The sequence below is a fragment of the Pleurodeles waltl genome, chromosome 6, assembly GCF_031143425.1.
Source record: "Pleurodeles waltl isolate 20211129_DDA chromosome 6, aPleWal1.hap1.20221129, whole genome shotgun sequence".
NCBI classification, from domain to species: domain Eukaryota; kingdom Metazoa; phylum Chordata; class Amphibia; order Caudata; family Salamandridae; genus Pleurodeles; species Pleurodeles waltl.
This window is the reverse complement of record NC_090445.1, coordinates 72912819-72935233: the sequence shown is the minus strand read 5'-3', so window position 1 is coordinate 72935233 and position 22415 is coordinate 72912819. Positions and strand designations below refer to the sequence as shown.

The following is a 22415-nucleotide window of genomic DNA, read 5'->3' as shown; positions in this document are numbered from 1 at the left end:
ATCTGCAAACATGATTGCAGGCACCCTGCTGCCATTCAATTTTGGGGCATCAGTGTATTCAGTTCCATTGAGGTGGGCGATTACCCCGTTGACGAAGAGGCAGAACAGGGTCGGTGCCAATACACAGCCCTGTCTAACCCCCCTGTCAACGGGGAATCTGTCCGTTAATTCCCCGTGTTTCCCGCACCTGACCCGGGCGTAGTTATTATGGTGCAATCTCTTTAAAGTTATCAGAATGTCTGGGGGGACCCCCATCTCAGCCAGAACACTCCAGAGTTTCCCTCTGGGCACAAGGTCAAATGCAGCCCTCAGGTCCACAAATATAGTGTATAAACTACCCCCTTCCAATATTGCTGCCCTCCAATAGATAACGTTCAGACGAAAAACCTGATCCACTGTAGAAACTCCCTTTCTAAATCCCGCCTGATACGGACTGAGGGCACCTGTTTCTTCCACCCAGTCCTGAAGCCGATTCAGCAGTATCCTGCCAAACAGCTTCTGTGACACGTCAATTAAACTGATTGGTCTGTAGTTGGCAGGGAGCAGGGGCGAGCCCTTTTTAAATATAGGAACCACCTCTGCCCCCAGCCAAGTACTCGGAATTTCCATGCCACACAAAACTCCATTAAACACTGCAGCCAGATAGGGGGCCCAAACACCGGGCTCCTGCTTGAACAGGTCCCCGGGCAGGCCGTCCAATCCTGGCGCCTTTCCAGCTTTAAGTCCCATTAGTGCTACCTTCACCTCCCCCACTGTTATCAAGTCCCCGCCATACTCTACCAGTCCAGTACCGAAATCAATCTTAGTTTCTCCCTGCTCGGAACTGTAGAGAGACTGGAAGTGTGCCTGCCACACCCCTGCTGCAATGTTTGGTTCTATTGCCGAATGGAGATTCCCCGACCCCCCGTTTACTACTCTCCAAAACATTCGGTGGTCTCTTGTTACGAGGGAAGAGGTAAGCTCCTCCCACTGGTTCTCCTCCCATTCGGTTTTAGCATGGATGACCAGTTTTTTATAAGCCCGTCTACTTTCTTGCAGCTTCTCTCTATCTGTTCCCTCCTTGATGCATCTGAGGAGTTCTCCCTTTGCCTTCCTGCAGACTGCATTGTACCATAAGGAGTTATGTTGTTGGACCCTCTTCTGATTCTGGACCCTGGTAAAAAGCTCAGAGGCCGCTCCCTTTATAAGGTCCTCATGAGCCTGATATAATTTCTCATGATGGACAATATTGCCCACATCGTTGGCTAACTCTCCCACTTTTTCCAAAATGGGGATTAAACCTGCGTAGAGCTTAGAAAGTTTCACTTGGCTCGTAGCTAGTTTATCCCACCTGATTCTTCTCCTGTTATTGTCTAATAGTAGTTCAGGTTTAGACCCCCCCATGGTTGTTATGGAGGCCTTTGGCCCAGGATGGCTAAGATCGAGTTCAAGGGCGTTATGGTCACTATCCAGTCTCTCCACCACCCTAAAGTCCAGGATAGAAGACCAGTTCACTATCTGTACAAGAGCATAGTCCAAGCGGGACTCTCTTCCCACTCTGTTGTACGTGGTTTTGCTTGGTACATCAGACTTAATACGTCCATTGCAGGCTCTAATTCCATGCTTTAGGGTGAGAGCAGTAATCTGCAAAGCCACAGGCGTCCATGCCTTTGGAGAAGGTGCTACAACAGGGGGTACTGACCACCTGAACTCTTCTTCCATGGGAAATCCCTCTACGAGACCGACCAACGGCTCGAAATGGGAATTTAAATCCCCTCCCACTATGTAAGGGATATCTCTTGGCATTTCCGCTAAATATACTGAAAGCTCCTCTATAGTGGGGGATTCACGCGAAGCACCCACTGGCCTGGAGTAAATATTTATCAGGGCAAGTTTCGCTAGGTTCGGCCAGGCTAGTAAAACCACTAGGATATCATGTGATGGCACCGGTAGGCGTGAAGCCTGACATCCTAAGTGGGAAGCCACCCAAGTTGTGAGTCCACCAGAGGGGCGGCCCTTACCCTCCCACCTAGCCGAGATGGAAAATGACTCGTAACCTTGATGGTTATAATCTTCCCTTGCCCAAGTCTCTTGGAACATGCAAACATCCCCGGACTCAATGTAAGTTGTCCAATCTTGGGTGCCCAGTTTGCTGGCTAAACCAGCCACATTCCACCAAATTAGTCTCATGTGCGCTGGAGAAGCCACAGAACAGATTGCAGGGATGGAGTGGGGGGAAGAGCCAGTACCAAAGCCAGAAACTACACCAATTACTCTAACAGGGTCATTTTCAGAAGTGGATTCAGCCAGATCAGGCAGTTTGCTGGGACCATTATCCAAGGTCACAGGATTTAAGTTCGGGTTTGGAGGCAGTCAGTCCACACCATCCAGACCATTCAGACAGTTAAACCGATTATGGTCCAAAAAGGGAGTCTCCGAAGGTCGATAAACTGGACGTGGAGCATATCCCCTATATCTAGATCTTCGTTCCACCCTTGTCCAGTTACCTTGTGACAAGTCATGGTGCAAGAAAATAGGAGGGAAAAAGAAAGAAACTGGCAAAGTCTGTATGGTAGAATCCAGTGATCTATTTGACCCAGCACAAATGTATAGTACTGTTCCAGGGTCTCGAAAAGACACAATGATACAGTCCCCTGCTATTGATTTCCCCGACTTCCCCAACCATGGTACCCTTCTTACCATAATGATCTCATTATTGAGGTGAGCTGGAAGAGGTCTGTTCCAATTCAACCATTTAATGGTTTTCCTCTTGAGTGAGTGATAGTTCTCATTTTCACCCAATTCTAGAGAGGGAACACCAGCCAACACCACCATGAGGCTGTTAGCCTCTGGTGGTAGGTCGGGTCCTCGTGGTCTAGGGGCAGGCTTACCAGGGAGTATACGTTGGAGTGCTGGGCCATCTGTTTCTGATGGTAGGATGTTAGAGTTAGTAGGTAAAATTGGAACTGGGATAGCCATAAGTGGCTGTAAAGGAGGGGCGGCAGTAGTGCCCAGGGGAGGCCCCGTGTGGATCGGTGGGTTTTGTATATTGGGGAAGGTTCCTATTGGTAAAATGGACTCAGTGGTTCTACTCTGTTTGTTGTCCAAAATTTTCAGGGTGGTTAAAGTTGCCTCCAGAGTGGTCAGCCTGAATTCTATTTTCTGCAAGCTCTCGCTAATGGGCAACAAGAGTGATCTAATTAAAGATTCAATGCTCCCCAAAGAACTTCTTCAGTCAAGATGCTGAAGAAAAGTAATAGATAGCCTGGTTTTGTTAGCAGCATTAAAGCAGAAAAATTGTGCTGCTCCCTGTATTTAGTGAGCATAAACCAAAGTGGATGCCAGTTCCATTATCATCAGATGCCATGGATCACCCACAGTGTGTATGAGATGTCTATTCATTTAAAAGATTCTGTTTATTTTGGGTATATTTTGTCTGAATGCTTTTCTTACAGGAACTTTATATGTATAGAGACATCTGGCTAGCCTGTGTCTTGTTTTAAAAACAAGCACCGACAAAGCCAATATCTCACCTTTGGGAACTATTGTTATTGCCAACAGATTTTAGCGATGTTGAGCAGCATCCTCAACGCTGTGCAGCAGGGCTAAAGAAAAAAAGTTGCCATGATGCAACTGTGTTATTTTGTAGGCAAGTGCCTACACAATTATGCAAGTGCCTTTATTTTTCTTGTTATTTACTGATCCAAGATGAAAGGGTATTTTTTTATTTTAAAAAAATGTTTTTTGTTTCAGAAAGCATATGGGGAAGCAAAACTGAGGGTTCAAGGGGGGAAAGCAAGGCGGGCAGAGGCAAAATGGAGGGTGGTGAGAAATACTTGGGGAGAGATAGCAATGTGGGGGGAGCAGGGTGAGAAGCACATATGCAATAAAGAACAAGAGTGGTGGGGGGAGAAGCACACAGGGAGGCAGCTGGAAAACACATGCACTCTTGTGAGTGCTTAAGGAAAAATAAAAGTAGTTCCCCAAAGTGAGCAGTGGAATGACACAAGTAAACAGGTTATGCTCCTAGGTAGGGACAGACACAACATGGACAAGAATAAGAAGCAAAAAAAGGAGTGCTAGTAATGTCCGCCAATGGCATGTTATGGGTAGGCCTTGAGCCCACTGTAAACTCTGGTACCTTGACAATTGCTCTTTTGCAACCAGATAGCTATGCTGATAGGACTGACCTAAAAAGAGGTCCAGGCATCTACTTCTCCCCTGACAAACCAGTTTCTAAACACAGCTAAGATGGAGGAAGGAAGTTTCTCTGCAATACACTCACTATAAATAACAGCATTTTTTGCATGGTTTCCCGATCGCCAACTGTCGGCATTGTGCTCAGACTACCCCCAGTGCTGTACCTGCTAAGTGCAACGCATCACGCGTTAGTGTTACGCAAAGTGAAGGAATCCCTGCATCTAGTGTTTTAAATGGGCAGGTACTGCTCGGTACTAAGTGCCTGCACTTTTTTAATTTGAAAAAGAGAGTACCCGCACTTCTCAGCACTGCTGCAATACATGTAATGGCAGACTACCGGCACTTCTCGGGAGCAAACAGGTACTGCAAGGAGGGAGTTCCTGCACTTCTACATTTCCATTTAATTAAAGCACTGGCTGCGTCACCGCATATACTGTCATAGGCCACGCCCATCAGCTCTTGCGCCAACGGCACGGTCGCTATTGTTTTCACAGTAATGTATCTGCTGAAGGGACTCTAGCCACCCACTGTTGCTAATGATTCCCCTGAGGCTTGCTATACTGCCAAATGGAGCATCGTCTGCTCCCAGTGTGGCCAGCCATGATGCCCGGTGGGTCGAGCTGACAGACAGGTTTGTCAGAGTGAGGTGCGAAGTGCAGTCTGTGCCCACCCAACGCTCTACCTGGCACTTTTATGAATGTGCACCCGTTGATTTGGCAGGCGATGGATTGAGTCGCCTGAGAAGTAATATAATACTGAAATAAACAGGAAGCCTGTGGTGATTCCGAGCTGTCACCTCTCCTGCACTGGAAGGGCGGCAGGGCTCATGCGACTCTCCGCTCACCGCGCGCAGCACCTGTGAACTTGGGCAGGGTACTTATCAGAAAGTGTCACTCACAGTGTCACTCATGTGGCAGTAGAATGTCACTCATAAACACAGTGAAAACACATATGCAGTCTGGAAACTTGGCAGCTATGCAGTGCAGAATGACTTTCTGTTAAATAGTATAGCTATATGTTCCTATAGTCAATGCATACAAGTATACGTTTAGTAATGCGCACAGGGGTATACTTATCTCCTAATAGTGCATCCTTTTATAGGTTGTGGATGCCATTCTGGTGAGGTGTGGGGGCGTAAGGGCTTTAGAAAAGCTAATCTGTGAAATCGATTGGAGAAAATGGTGGCCACCGATGCACCATCACAGGACATAGGGCAGCTGGATCCAAAAATACATTCCCATTGCATTCATTGTACTTAGAGCAGTGGCTGTTAACCATTTGACTTCTGTGATCTTGCACTGAATCACTACTGGAACCAGGGAAACCCCCCTAGTAATTTCTATGATTTAAACCTCAAAACATCACTACTGGAGTAAGTAAACTTGTGGGGGTCCCCCTGCAAAGTACACGGAGGGACCCCTCCGGGCTCATTGAGGAGCTCTGGGGCCAAGGTATTGTGCTTAGGGCCCCCCTGGAGCTCGAGGCCCCTCATCCCCCTCCCCGTCCCCCCCCCCTCACCCCCCTCCACAATGCCGGGGTTGTGGGAGTCTTTGTTACGCCACTGAACATAACACAAAATACAGAAATGACTATGCACCAAATAAATAAAACACTGAAATAGTTTATTTAGCCGAAAACAAAAACATATGCAACAATCAAAATTGTAATCAGAGGTTTGAAGCGTTTCAAAATTTTGCTTTAGTTCTAAAAAAATTAAATGTTTCGCTGGCCCAGCATATCATTTTGTCTTTTTTTGCTAGAAATGCAAGCTATCTTGTCTGCGTTTATCCGTGCTTCAACTAGGACCACACATTGTCCATACTATGTTCCTTTTGCCGGGCCTCTCCAATTAATATGGTTGTCTACATTTGCCTGGAGTTGACCGTAGACCTTGGTGGAATTCTGAAAACCTATGGTGCCTATAATATCTTCTTCTGTTTGTTGTTGGATTCTTTTGATGATGAATCTGTCAGTATCCTTCAGTTCCACACTCACTTGCTATTGACTTTGCACTCCACTAGAACAACATGGTCTCATACCCTACTTCAATGTGAAAAAATGGTTTAGTCTCTATTCCAATGCATAAAGGCCATCATGTTGGCATAAACTCAATCTAGTCACACCTCCAAACACCCAAACTTAAAACCTGGACATAAATAATATTTTCCAAGCGCATTGAAAGATGAGTGCACAGCATGTGAATCTGCAAGACATATGTTGCAAATTTCCCAGTACTGTGCAATGTTTTGCAAGGTATCAATGTGGCTCCCTTAGCAAACTTTAAATATATTACGAGCGATAGATCGACATTTATCTCAGGAAGCAACTTGGAATAGATGTAATATTTGTAAGGCCCAATACACCAGACACTGCTGACAAAATGCTAGCCCAATATAGTTAAATGTGTGGGTACACACAGTCAGTGTGTGTCACGCCAAGTCTACGTGTGGGGTTAGTAAAGTGTATGCAATAATATTTAGTAACGTGTAGCTCTGACAGCAGGAAGGAATTCCTAGTCAAGACATGAATATAGGCAATGTATTTTCAATGATGGTTGTTTTTATATCAGTTGTCCATTTTTGGTGTATGGAAATTATTGTTTTTTCCCCTGAAACATAACAAAGTGCCTGGAAATAGCCTCTGTGTTGTCTACCACAGGAGCCATCAATTGAATGGTCTTGTGTTTCTGGATGACTGAACAAACATGTCCATTGTTTTTCAACTCAGGTGGTGTGTTACTGTAGCACGCCTGATGCAGACCCGCCAGAAACTTGGCAAAGACCTCTGCTGCTGAAGGCTCTTTGGTATCTCAGCTTCTGTAGTCTTATCTCTGGGTCCCCGGCAGTCAATGGTTATGACAATTACCACCAGTGTCGAAAGAGCTAAAATAATAAGGCACCCCAACTGCAGAACTAAGTAAAACCTACACTTGAGTGTAGGAAAGCAGCAAATAAAGCAGACAAGGGTTATCCAAGCAGTGACAGAGGGTTTGGATTAGATACTGCATCACCCAAGTGCTACAAAACATTAAACTCAATGTCCAGTCATTTTTGGGTTGCGCCTAAGCAGCGTGCACGTGCTGCCTCTCCACATGCTGTAATCAGCTTCTGTGGGATTTCACCACGCCCATCACAAGCCAATTCACACGCCCATGACTTTCATTGCCTTTCAAACTCCCTTTGGTTTGTGTGGTAAACGCTTCACATTTCTCCCACCTTTTGGCGGTTTTGTTTCCTTATGGGAGACTGACCCTAAGTAGATCCTTTCGCTATTACCAATATGTTTTGTTTCAGCGCACTACTTTTAGGTCACATGCTTAATTGCTCTGGCCTATTGTAATGTATCTGTAGGGTTTTAACCACGCCCACCGTAGCCATATCACCATCACTTGTTTGTGGGCTTGCCTTTCAAAAATCTTTTGTTATCATTGGTAAATGCTTTATGTTTGTCCCTCCTTGGGGCAGTTTTGTTACTGCCTTGGCCATCAACCCTGTTACATGGATAATCGCACAATTGCCTATACGTTTGACTGCAAGTGAACTTCTTTTTCCTTTAGTGTCTCTCCTTCGCACTCATGCTCATGGCGACCATGGCGCTTTGAATGGTCCCTTATGTCAACTGTTTTACTTTTCATTTTCAATTTATTGGCAAGTTACGTCCAGTTAGAAATTTACAACGCTAATTGCTGTAACTCGAGCAAACGCGAGACCCATTGCATTGCAAATGCTTGCTTTCTTTCCGCTCTCTGCTTAATGGTTCCATGCTGTGTTGGACTCTCCTTATGCCTCCCTAGGTTATCTGGTAATCCATTATGGACCGGAAGATGCACTTCGCGGTAAAATGAAAAGCGCATAACGAGTTCCTGAGAGATGCTTCTGGCACAGAACTGTTGCTCGCAGCTTTTCTTCGCAAGGGACAGGCACACGTGGTGCTGCTGACAACACTTTGAAATTCTACTGTTTAAATAAAATGTGATGCAATTAATATATTCTAATACAATTACTTCCCGCCCTTTGTCCCTATATCACATTCATAACCCATTCTTAAATAGAAGGGAATTCGGAAACCTAATTACCGGGTTTTAAATAGGCGCAGTTCTAAAAGCAACTATTTGTAAGTCGTTCTGACAGTCAACACTGCCACCTACTGGTGTGTTACCTTCGCTAGGACGTTTTTTCAACAATTCATATTACCATAAAAATGCATACGATGTAAATAAACCGGTCGGCGATAAAAGATGCTTTGTACATTTTTTGTGCTCGTGCTTCTATTAATAAGACAAGAAGGATCGGAGGCGGCGGGGAAACCTGCCTCTCACTTTGTTTAACATGAAGGTTGAGTCTTATATTCATTTATCATACCGTAGCAACCGAACCCATGTAGTCAGGCCACAGCTATCTTTCTGTCCTTGTAAAACACATCACAAAAAAGACCCGTCAGCTCAGCCTAGCACTTATTTGGTGTCCAAGGCTAATGAAAATATCTGCCCCTGCTTCATTAGATCGCTATCTGAACACCACTCATCGAACATTATTAAAAGTTTGCCCGTCTTTTATGAGTCCCAATAGATCCGGGTCCACCCAAAAGGGCATGACGGGGCAAATTGGTAGCGCCATATTTGAAATACGGCGTACCTTGGCGATAGGGTGACTAGCGCCATCATTTTTGGCGCTAGTCCGGCGCTTTGCAGGTTTAGCGTAAAAAATCATGACGCTAATCCTGCAAAGCACCCATTGTATTCAATGGGAGCCTCTGTTTAACGCCTGCACTTAGCAGTTGTTAAAAAATGTAGATAAAAATGTCACAAAGGAATCTCATAGATTCGTTTGCGCCATTTTTACGGCCTCCCTAGCGCCGGAATGCCCCCCTTGTATACATTATGCCTGCCGCAAGGAGTTACAAAGTGGCAAGCATTGTGCCACTTTGTAAATATGGGCCCATATTTACGGATTTTGACGCAAAATCCACAGAGCCTGCTAGCGCCATTCCAGAGCTTTAGGCGGGTGCCATATTTTTGGAATGGCGCACGGTGGCACAAGGGGCAGGCTAGGGTCTACATAAGAGACGCTAGCCGGGGGGATGGTGGGAGAGAAAAAGGCGTTAGTGGGCCAGGAATGACGCTAGGCTGGTTACTGGCAATAAATATGCCGCTAACCAGCCTAGCGCCTTTTCTGAAGCACTACCACCCAAACATGACTCCTGTCTAAATAAAGACAGGAGTCATGCCCACCAACGCAATGGCCAGCACAGGGGACCAGTGTCCCCTGTGCATGGCCTTCATACTCAGTGCCAGACAGGGGGCCCCCATGTAAGGGGCCCCCAATGCCGCTGAAAAAAAAAAAATCTACTTAGCCAGGACGGGATCCTCCATCCTATGGCGTCCCTCTGGTGTGGGTGGGGATGTTCCTGGGGCTTGGGGCGGGCACCTGTGGGCCCATTCCATTGTGTTTAGCCCTGTATATGGGTCCACAGGTCCCCTAACGCCTGGTCAGACCCAAGGGTTAAATAATGTTGCTAAGCAGGCTTATTTGCATCATTTTTGCATCGGAGTATAAATAAGGCGTTAGGGGGTTAGCGTCATATTGTGGACGGGAACGCCTACCTTGCATCTAATTAGCACAAGGTAGTTTGCAACATCCACAATATGGGGCTAAGCCCTATATTTTGACATTAGACAGGTCTAGCATCAAAATATAAATATGGAGTTAGCTATGCCCCGTTTTAGCGTAAAAAATTTGGATGCTAAAACGGCACAAGCCAAGTTAAAATATGCACCATGGAGCGGCGTTTGTGGCCTCGTTTGGCCACATTTGCGTAAAAACAATGACGCAAATGTGGCATAAGGAGGTGGTAGGGGCTCTTAAATATGTCCCTAAGGCCCATATTGATGGATTTTGATGCAAAACTTGGCTTTGTTGATTATCAGATCATTTTCATTTTGGCTTTAGGACAATATACTATGCACTAGCAATTTCATGGTGCCAGTAATAAAGACAAAGGTGAAGATTAAGGAAATCATTTAGAGCTTGTTTGAGTGAAAGCACCACCATAATTCTGGAGTACGTCTGCCTCACTAAACCTGAATTTCCCCACTCTATTTAGAGTTGATACTCAGGTGGAGCCACAAATTGTCTGTTTAGTTTAAAACTTTGACCTGACTGGCTATCTGCCAAGGGGCTCTCAAGTCACAATGAAGGTAGTCTCACCCTATTGAGGGTGCCGAATAGTCGCCACATGTAGGGAGAGAACTCCCTTTGAGGCAGGCTATATGTGTTTTGTACTGAGAAGACACACGCAGGGCTGCCTGCTCCATGGAGGAAATGCAAATGGTTGAACTTTTGGTTAATCAGTAACTCTAAAGGTTGCTTAGGAGCCAGTATATACTTTTAATTGATGGAGTAATTTGAAGCATTCTGGTGATAAAGAATTATTATTTGTTTGGGAGTTGATGTAAGAGTGTTATCAGTTCAGTTCTGAAGTGCATCTTTCTAATCAACAAAAGTTTACACTGGGGTTATTCTGATTGCATATTACTAAAAACATATATTTTAACACACTTGTTTTATAAATAACTCTTAGGGCCTCATTTATACTTTGGCAATCAGGCCATTGTTCCACAGAGGTGACTGAATAAATTCCTCTGTCACACTGGTAAAGGACCCGACCATCTAATTTATAAATGACTGCCAAGCTGGCAACAAAAATTAGCAAACAAACACAAATGATGGACGGAATGCGGAACCAAGCAAACATTCACCACATCTAGGTTTAATCCATCAATTCTTTTGATCACGATGCCATTGACCCAATCATATGCAAATCAGTCTTTACCCTGTTCCCCCCTGGGAACAGTCCAACCCAAACTGCCAGGCCAGGTCCTCACTGGAACGGAAACAAGCATCCTGGGACCAGTTTAAGGGTATTTCCCTTCATCAGCAAGGCTAGCTCGAATCCAATGGCATAGTGAGCCTGGGACCCACATCTGGGCATACCCTGTGCAGTTCGGGCTGCATGATGGATTTAGGCCTAGATCTCTGTTCTCAGGGTGAATGTTCGATATTGTTCAGCATTCCGTCCATCACTTGCTCTTTTTTTGCATTTCGTGCCCTAAGTGGGAAGGGTATGCCCAGACATGGGTCCCATGCTCCCCATGCCACTAGAGTCAAGCTAGCCTGGCTGATGAAAGATGATACCCTGAAACCAGTCCCAGGATGCTTGTTTCCACTCCAGTCCAGGGCGGACCTGGCTAGGCAGTTCGGGCTGGATTGTTTCCTCCCCTTCCAAACTGGAATGGTATGGGTAGCAAAACAACAATGGATTTAGATACCTTACTGGGGTGAATGTTTGACATTGTTCAGCATACCGTCCATCACTTATTCTTTTTGCACTTATAAAAATAAAGCATTGGTAGGAACCACCTTCACTGCAGTTCCTGTCAATGCAATTCTCTGTTTGATGCAGAGCTGCGTCAGCATGACGTAACCCTGCACTAAACAATATCCTTTTTTTATTTTCAAAAAGAAAATCCCAAAAATAAAAAACCATGGGAGATTTTAAGATGGTGGAGGGGGGCATTGTTTGGTTTTTACTGTCCCTAGGTGGCATGTTTTGTCTGGTGGTGATGGACAGTAAAAAACGGCTATATGGCCGCCCATCATAATTGGGCGGACGGACATGTAGCCATTTTTCCAACGGCCCGAACTCCATCGGGCCATTAGATAGGTTTGACTATGGCAGTGACAAAGTAGTCACCAATGTAGACAAGTCGAATGTCTGTCCGCATTTAAGTCGGTTGGACGGACCTTCATTTTGCCAGTACATTTACTCTGCCGCAATGAAATACACATACCGACCGCCAACATTTAAATCAGCACTTAGTTCCTTACTAGGAGATGCATGGCACTGTAGCGGATTTACCATCTGGTAAAGTCAGCCAAGTACTGTGCAACTCCAAATTAAACCCAATGGAATGGGGAATTTCTGTCTGAAACCTATTTTTCTGATAAGTAATACCATATAGAATTCTCAATTGAATGGGGGATAAATGCATACATTTACCAACTGCTCGGAGCAGGTGTTAAATATACGCAGGGATCAATGGATGGGGTGAAGAATGAGGAAGTATGAGAGGGAAGCGGAAGGTTATTTCTGGCGGGGGGGAGCACTGAATGATTGCCTAAATGTCATACGTTGTCTTCGAGGATGCTTGTTTACTTTTCAAAGTGTGAGGATTTATGTGACAATCTTGCTGAATATTGGGGGTAGGAAAGAGATTTTTTCTAGCGTACAACAATATTTAAATAAACTGTGTAAATATTTCAGAATGTATCAGAATTAGTAACACAAATAAAACACATCTTTTGTTATTTCTGAAGTAGGTTGGAAACAAATACTTTAATATGATCAAAACAAGTCATTACACTAGGGGATGCAATTTCCAATTTTTTTTTGTTTGTGCACTGAATAATTTTCTTATTAAAACTGAATGTCTGTGCAAATGTAATGGTCATTTCAAATGAAAATGTAATGTCTGTAATGGCAGTGAGCTACCATGCCATGTGTACTCTGCTCTACACCACTCCACACCACTGCATTCTGCACCACTCCACTCTGAGCCACTGCACTCTGCCACTTAATGCTACACATCTCTACTCTACCGGTACCAATCTACTCTATGCCAATGCACTCTTTGTCACTCTACATCGCAGCACTCTACATCATTCCAGACTAGGCCACACCAATTTATTCTGCACAACTCCACTCTATGCCACTGTACTCTATTCCACTCTGCACCACTGCACTCTATGCCAATACACTCTATGGGAATGCACTATACTCTGTAAAACTCAACTCTATACACCTACACCCTATGCCAATCCACACTACGCCACTCTAATCTACTATGCACCATTGCTCTATGCCACTGCAGTCTACACCAATTTACTCAACGCTATTACACTCTATGCCACTCTACGCAACTTCACTCTTCCCTGCACTACTCTACTCTACATCACTTCACTCTACTCTGAAACAATCTAATCTACACCACTGCACAATACGCCACGCTACTCCACTGTGCGCCACTCCACGCCCTTTACTCTTAACCATTGCAGTCTACGCAAATGCACTCTACACAGCTGCACTCCATGTCACTGCACTCTACACCACTGTTCTTTATGCCATTCCACTCCACTCCTCTTTGACACTAGATCTACTCTGCAAGACTGCAGTCTTTGCCACTGAACTCTACGCCACTCTACAACACCTCTCTACTTTGCACTACTCCACTCTACGCTACTCCACTGCACTCTATGCCACTATACTCTACTCTGAACCACTCTATGCCACTGAAGTCTATGCCATTCAACTCTACTGTGCACTCTATAATACTGCACTCTATGCCTCTCAGATCTACTCTGCGCCACTGCTCTCTGCATCACTCAACTCTACGGTACTCCACTCTGCACCACTCTACTCTACTGCACTCTACTCTACTGCACTCTGCTCCCCTCTACTCTGTGCCACTCCACTATGGACCACACTAATCTACGGCACAGCATTCTACGACTCTGCATTGTGTGCCGCTGAATTCCGTACCACAGCACTCAATGCTACTGCACTCTGTGCCACTATACTCTGCAACACTCTATGCCAATGTATCCTAGACCAGTCCAAACTACTATATGTCACTCCAGTGTATGCAACTCTACGCAACTCCACACTACGCCACTCCAATGCATGACACTCTGCCACTCCACTCTACAACACTCTACTCCACTCTTCGTCATTCCATTCTACCACACTCCATGCGCCTCTCCTCTACACACTAACTTTAGCCATGCTGAACAGCAGCCACGCAGGTGTACAACATGGCTAAAACACATTGGTGAAGCCAATAGCTCTTGCATAGGTGAGACCTATTGGCTTTGCCAATGCTTGTTAAATAATGACTTGCATATTTACAGTTCTTTCAGTCACCGGGTGGGACCATGTAGCACTATAAATACATGCCACTATTACCCAGTGTACTAACCAGGCTTCAGTTCTGTTACTGTCTGTTACACACGCAGACTTAAGCAGTGATCACATGAACCCACTAAGCATTCATAACATAAAATAATGCATTTCCCACCGTTATCAGCCTTATTGCACTTAGGATCACAGTTACCAGACTATGGGCCTGATTTAAGAAAAGTGGCGGTGCATCCAATGCAGCACCACTTTTCTTGCGCCCCGTAGCCCCTGACTACCACTACCATATATGCGCCGTATATAATATATGGCTCACCATGGCACAGGATAGTGGCAATAGCGTCTACATTTTTGACGCTATTGATGTACTGTGTAGGATTAGTGCCAAAATGTTGGCGCTAATCCTGCACAGTACATAGAGGCCCATTATAAATATTGGTGTGCTTCCTTTTAACACCTGCTCTGTGCAGGAGTTAAAAATGCTGCAAAAAATAATGCAGTGGAATCTCTTGGATTCCACTGCACCATTTCTACCTTCCCCTTAATGGGGGAACGCCGCCCTTGCATACATTATGCCTGGCGCAGGCATAATGTGGCGCAAGGGGTTACAAAGTGGTTTAATGCATGCATTGCACCATTGTAAATTCGGTGCATTGGTTTTGACCTCGTGGGCCACATTAACGTAAAAAAAATGATGCTAATGTGGTGCAAGAAGACACTAGGCCCTCTTAAATCTGGGCCTATGTTTTCTGTTAATGAATTTCAGTCTGTGGATTAACCACAAAATGGTTTATATGAGGCTGTCACTGAGGCTATTATTCTAGCGCAGCCCAGTTAGATAAAGATCTGTGTGTTTTATGAACGCTGCTGCAGTCCAGGCTAAGAAACACGACGAGAGGGCTAAAGCCATCTTTAACTGCTCTGCGACCTCGTAGCTCCACTGGCAAGTAAGCCCTTCTGTTCCTCTGAACTCTGACCTCTGTCAAGAGTTCAAGGCCTTCCTCCACCCGCAGGCTTCTGCCTGTGCCTTATCCCTGGTGTCTAGTGGGAGAGCTCTGCTGTTCTACTGTGCTGCCTTCTGCCTCTTTTCCGTTTGTTTCCTCTTTTGCCTCTGTTCACTGTTTGTGTGCTTTTCCTTCCGTGTTCTGTTCCTTTCTTTGTTCCTTTTGTGTCTTTTGCTTTCTGCGTTTCACTCTCTCCTCCTCGTTTTTCTCCGCCCTCTCTCTCTCTCTCTCTCTCCCGCCGCTGCTGCCCCAAGCGGCCCCACCCACTCCCCCAAGCTCCGCCTCACCATCAACTGCTCACTAGCTGCTGCCAACTTCCTCGATGACTGGAAACATGCTGAGATCAACCCCCTCCTCAAGAAACCCTTGGCTGACCCCACCAACCTTAAAAACTTCAGGCTCATCTCCCTACTTCCATCTCCTGTGAAAGTCATAGAAAAAGCAGTCAACAGCCAACTTACTACGTTTTTAGAAAGCCACAACATCCTTGACATCTCCCAATCCGGATTCAGGTCAAACCACACCACCGAAACGGCCCTCCTGTCCGCAACAGACGACATCTGCTCCCTACTGGACAAGGGAGAGACGGCTGCACTCATCCTACTTGACCTCTCGGCAGCCTTCAACACAGTCTCCCATCACACCCTGATAAGAAGACTTCACGAAGCCGGCATTAGAGACAACGCCCTCGACTGGATCAAATCCTTTCTCTCTGGCAGAACGCAACAAGTTAGACTCACCCCCTTCATCGCAGAACCCACACCCACCACCTGCGGAGTGCCCCAAGGATCCTCCCTCAGCCCCACGCTGTTCAACGTCTACAAGGCCCCACTAGCCACCACCCTTAGAAGCTACGGAATAAACATCGTCTCCTATGGCGACAACACCCAAATCATCCTCTCCAACGAACCAGACAAGGCCAGACACAACTTCCACGAGTGCATGAAAGCAGTCGCCAACAGGATGAGAGATATCTGCCTTCAACTCAACACAAACAAGATCACGGTACTCATCCTGGACCCTCAACCCAATGCATGGAGTGACTCCTGGCGGCCACCCACCCTCAGAAACCCACCCACCCCGCCAGTCAAGCCCGCAACCTTGGAATCATCCTGGACCCCGACCTCAGTATGAACTATCAGATCAACTCAGTCACCTCCACCTGCTTCCGCATCCTCCGCCTCCTACGCAAGACCTTCAAATGGATCCCCCTCGAGCATAGAAAGACCGTCACACACGCCCTGATCACCAGCAGACTGGACTACGGCAACGCACTTTACGCCGGAATCAACAAAAAACTCACCCGCAAATTGCAAAACATCCAGAACACTGCCGCGAGATTGCTCCTCGACCTACCCCAAAACTGCCACATCTCACAACACCTACGCACACTGCACTGGATCCCCATTGAGAAAGGAATCACTTTCAAAATCCTCACCTAGGCACACAAAGCCCTCCACAACACTGGACATTGCCTACCTTAACCAGCGCCTCAACTTCCATGTACCCCACAGGACCCCACGCTCAGCCCAGCTCTCTCTCGCAGAAGTACCCCGTATCAGGAAAACCAGAACAGGAGGACACTCCTTCTCTTACCTTGCCGCCACCACCTGGAACACCCTACCCATCCACATCAGACAAACCACCTTCCTCCCCAGCTTCCCGAAGGAACTGAAGATATGGCTTGTTTAATCGACCTCCGGTACACGCTACACCCCCCCTCCAAGCGCCTTGAGACCCTAACGGGTGAGTAGCTGCGCTTTATAAACTCTGGTTGAAAGCTTTTAGACCAATGGTCGTTGTGCACCTGCTAGCAACTTCTCTTCGGCTACTTTTTCACTCCTATGTGGAATGCCTCAGGGATCATCCCTTAGTCCTACACTTTTTAATCTTTATGGGCCAGATGTATCAAGCAATTTTGCATTCGCAAACGGTGCGAATCGCAGAAATTGGCCGTTTGCGAATGCAAAAACGAGGCCCGCGATGTATGAAAGGCAATCGCATGCCAAAAATAAGGAATCGCAAAATTTGCGATTTTTTGCAATGCCACATGGTTTTGCGTATCGCTTTTTTGCGATTCACCGATTGCGACATGAAATACCGAATCGCAAATACCGATTCAGTATTTCAAGTCGCAAATGAGGAATTGCAAAATACGACACGCAAATCGATGTCGCAATGCGATGCATCAAAAATTCGCAAATAGCAAATTTTCGCAGAATGGGCTTTTGCATATTCAATTTACCACGGATTGAAACCAGGTGGTAACCAGGTGCAACCTATATAAAGAGGCCCACAATGCCTCATACTCTTTTCCACAATGGCTGCACTCTACGTCATGGTGAGAAGAATGAGGATCTTGGCAGGTTTGAGGAGAGGGAGGAGGAGACAGGAGCGCATTTTCAGAGCACGCATAACCCTTTTTGACCAGACAGAGGAGGAAATATATGAGAAGTTCAGGTTAAGCTCTTCCTTGATACTTGACCTGATAGCTGAGCTACAACCCACACTGCAGCGCATAACACACAGGACCCATAGCATACCCACCCATGTGCAGGTATTATGCTCCCTGCACCTACTTGCCTCAGGGAGCTATCAAGGGGTCATAGCAGCAGCAGGAGGGGTATCACAGAGTGCCCTCTCTAGATTTTTCAAAGCTTTTTTAAACGCCATGCTGAGCAAGATACAGCAGTACATCAGATTCCCCAACACCCCACAGGAAATACAGCAGACAAAGATTGGATTCTACCAGATAGCACAGTTCCCCCACATCCTAGGTGCCATAGATGGGACACATGTTGCAATCTGTCCACCTTCGGCCACAGAGTATGTGTACCGCAACCGAAAATCCACACATTCAATGAATATACAGGTGGTATGCAATGCCTCCCATATCATAACGGATCTCGTAGCCAGGTACCCAGGGAGCACACATGATTCATACATTTTTCGCCACAGCGGGATACACACAAGACTGCTAGCTGGGGAATTTGGTGAAGGATATCTACTAGGTATTTCCCCTCCTTAAAATGGTGCTTTCATGGCAGTGTGACGTCAGATGGCTCAGCTACTCATTACACCCTCTGTTCCTTCTAGGTAAAAGTGCCTACGCTGTGCGCACCTATATGATGACACCATACCTCAACCCTGCAACACCAGCAGAGCGTCGTTACAACGCAGCACACAGGGCAACACGCAACGTGGTGGAGCGCACTTTTGGACTGCTAAAGAGTCGCTTCAGGTGCATCCACAAAAGTGGAGGTGCACTCCAATACAGCCCAGAAACAACATGTAGGATCGTTGCGGCATGTGCGATCCTGCACAACATTGCTACTACCAGGGGCATACCTGTTGAGATACTGGAGCCTGACTCTGATGATGAGGATGATCCCATACCACCCCTACAGCCAGCAGACAGGACCAGCGCAGCAGAGGGCAGGCAAAGGCGTGCTGACATCACACGCAACCATTTCTGATGTAAGTAATGACAACACAACCTCACTGACATGTATTCTGCTAGTTAGCACCTTTATTACCTTAACTTCAGGTAACATACGTTCCACTGGGGGAAGAAAATCAGAAAATCATGTCCCTTTAACAGTGTCACACTATTGTCTTCATAGTTTACTGTCAAACCAATTGTGCAGTCTGTCCCCTGTGGCCATCAAAGTCACTTTTTACGGCCACGCAAGCCACTTGGGTGCGCAGTGGCCTCACTGGCACCTCGGGTATCTGCCTCAGTGGCAGTGCTGTGCCTGGCACTGCGACGCCTAAGATCTGGCGTGGGCACAACAAGGCTGCTGAGGCTAGATGACTCCTCACTGTCCCCTAGTCCAAGTTCACTCGGTGTAGCACTGCGATTACCCAGCATAGTGTCCAGAAATTGTGTTATCTAGACCAGTCCCTGGGCTACATCCCGACTGCTGTGCACTGCCTCCACCTGTGCGGCCACAGCATGCCGCAATATGAGTCCCGTAGATGTTGCAAGGCGATTGACAGAGCTACAGAATCCACCATACATCCCCATGAATCGCCTCTCATGCCTGTGCTGCCTGGCTCCCTCATGCCTTATCACTCTACATTGTTCCTTCACAGCATTGGTCAGTTCCCTGGTGTTTTCGGCTGCTGTGTTCTGTCCCTCATGCAGCTGTGAGATGTTTTAATTAAGGCACACAAACTGCCTATGCATTGCTGCCATCTTCTTTGTTTGCAGGCGCTGCACCTTAAGCATAGAGGGTTCCAGGCCCCCGAAGAATGATGGGCCCTCACCTGCTTCCACATGCTGTGTGCCTGCATACTGAGGCCTCCTGCAGGGTGTTGAGTGACGCTGGTGCTGGGACTCTGATGGGGGCTGTGTTTCTGCTACGGCACCTTCTGCTGCAGCTGGGCCTGGGCCATCTGCAACGACAATGTGCAGCATGTCATTTATGTGTGTATCACAATATGTTGCCCAATGGTAATAAATGTACATTTCCATCTTATCACCATGTATTGGGTGTTGTGTTCTTCTAGGTATCGCTCTACTTGATTACAGTCTATGTGCTACTTTCTGCTCAGGGTTGTGGACTACCACTCCCATAAGGCATTGTTGTGCTGCTTCTAAGATGTGGAATGGACTACTTCTCACAATGTTTTAAATTACATGCTAATTCCTAAGGGGCTTTTGTGCATTCACATATGGGGTTACATTTCAATAATGCACTTACCTTTACTTGTACTTGGTGTGCCGGATGTATCAATGTCAGTGACCCCACTGACTGCTTCTGGGGGGAGTGTGGGCTCCACTAGGTCTTCCATCGGGGTGTCTCTGTGGGTGGTCCGCCTCCTGTGCTCCTGGCCTCCTTCAGTCGTCTTGCCACCCTCTCCTTGGCACGGGACCGCAGGTCGTCGTACCACCTCTTCTTGATTTCCTCCACAGAGCGCTGAGCAGCTCCAACAGAGCAGATTTTTGTCTGGATATCTGCCCAGAGTCTGCACTTTTCACTCTCAGGCACCTGGAGTGAGCTTTTGCCAAACAACCGGTCATGGTTCCTGACCACCTCCTTTGTGAGCACCTCCAGCTCTTGCTCACTGAAGTTTTCTCTTCCTTTCTCCCTTCTCCTTTCCCTGGGCAGAGGTGTCCATGTTGGTTCTGCTGTGCTGCCTTCTTCAGAGACTTGCTCAGTGTGGCTGGGCTGACTCTCTCTGAGTGCTAGTTTGGGTGTGGCACCTGCATACTGCCTGGGATGACTCACTTCCTGCTTGTGATGTCATCAGGCTGTTCCAGGTGCACGTTTTCGGAATTTGCGATTTTCGGATACCGAATCGCAATTTTTATGCGAGTCGGTATTGGGGCCTCGCAAATCGGAAATAGCGAATTTTAAGAAATCGCTATTTCTGATTCGCATTCTTGATACATTCCATTTTGCGAGTCAGAAATAGCGATTTCTTAAAATTTGCTATTTCCGATTCGCAAACGCATTTCTTGATACATCTGGCCCTATGTTTCTCCTCTTGTTAAACTTATTTGAACCTCTGTTTTTTCAGTAGCATCATATGTAGATCACACTCCGATTATTATATTCATATCAGGCAATGAACAAGAGATGACCCTCAGATTTTATAACTGTGTGCAAGAAATTGGACTTTGGATGAAGAACTGCCCAAAGCCTAATTCTGAAAAAAACTCATGTTTTACTTTTCAGCAAAAATTGAACTTTCTGGTTTCCTGCTTGGTGGCTTTGTGAGCTAGGTTCCCTTCACCAGTGAAATTAGTGAGATACTTAGGAATAGTCTTTGACAAAAAAAACATTTTTTCTTCCCAGACTAGTAAGGGTACTTCCTCTTACTTTTACATTATCAGAATTCTCTTCCTTTTATTCCACTTGATCTACGGAATTTAGTGGTGGTAGCTCTGATTCTGTCCTGCATTGACTTTTGCAATGCTTTATATTTGAATATAATGCAATTGTTTCTTAGCAACCTCCTGTCTCTTCCCCAGCTCTGAATCTGTTAATAAGCCCATCAAGCTTATAGCATTGGGTGTCCAAACCCTCATTTTAGCTAGCTCATTCTCTAATAACAAATACATTATCAGCTTTATTTGTATACATATCCCTCTAGATGGCCATAGGGGTGTATCTGAGTACCTTGATCGTTGTCGTCCATTTGTCATTTACTGCAAAATTGTCCTTTGTCTATTTTTTTAGTTCCTCTTGATATATCCCACCTAACTCATTTCTTATTGCAGACCTCTGTAAAGTTGCAGTCCTGTATAACTGGTACATGGTCTACAACTGTAAGAAGTTCTACTCTTTCTATAGTATCCCTCAGGCCCATAGCACCAAACTAAGGGTCTGATTTAGAGTTTGATGGACAGGGTACGATGCAACATAGTAGCCTATTTACAAAACCCTATGTCCACCCGTCTCATCTTGAGGTGTGCAGACCTTCAGTTTTTGGGTAACTGAGCCCCTATTAGCCCTGTTGAGAGAAATCTTCTTCTGATGGCCTGACAGAGTATGGGCCATCGGAGGAACGCCATCACATCACCTTCCCTCTTGTGGGTGGAAGATGAAATGCCTTTTTTTCTGTCCATCACCAGTGGGAAAAGCTTGGTTGTGAGGGAAAGACAGAAATATATTGGCCCATCAACCTGGGAAAACTGCCCTGGGTATGGGGGTCATTTCCTGCTTTGGGAGTTTGTTTCTGGAAAAAGACATTTGATTGAACTGCCATCAAAAACGGAGGTCCCCCAAACTTTTTGCACTTTTCAATGAAGAGAAATGACCACTGAGATGGTGGCCATCTCTAAATTTGATGAATGGTAAACTTTTTGCATACCGCACTACTCACCTGTTAGGGTCTCAAGGCGCTGTATACATATTGCTGTGGAACCCCTCCTGGCTTTTCCTTGTGAGGCGGCCACTCCTGGACAACCAGCAGGGTGAAGCCAGGCATTCAAGCGCTGTCGGGGCCGTTGTGGAGATTAAGCAAGCTATTGCCCAGAGTTACAGAGTGGGACTAATTAATTAGATTGGGACTAATTAATTAGATTAGGCACCGAGGCAAGAATTATCTGGTCCAAGGGAATTGAGCCCAAGACCCACTGAGGCAGGATTTGAACCCAGGTCCCGGGCCAGAACTCTTCATCAGGGTCTGCTGCTCTAACCAGTGTGCCACACTTCTCCAGGATAGTCCAGGTAGTCTCTCAGGATATTGTCCTCTGCCACCTTGACAGAAAGTGTACCATCCGTCAAACCATAAATCAAACCCTAAGAC

At 46.2% G+C, this 22415-nt stretch overlaps 1 long non-coding RNA gene across 1 annotated transcript in view; it reads left to right on the top strand.

The window, feature by feature from the left end:
- Window positions 1-19626, top strand: part of LOC138301860 (uncharacterized) — a 93697-nt gene extending 74071 nt beyond the window's left edge. Inside the window, exons 2-3 of the long non-coding RNA XR_011205125.1 lie at window positions 18252-18632; window positions 19369-19626. This is a non-coding gene — a long non-coding RNA (uncharacterized lncRNA). The remainder of the gene's footprint in view (window positions 1-18251; window positions 18633-19368) is intronic.
- The last annotated feature ends 2789 nt before the right edge of the window (window positions 19627-22415 follow it).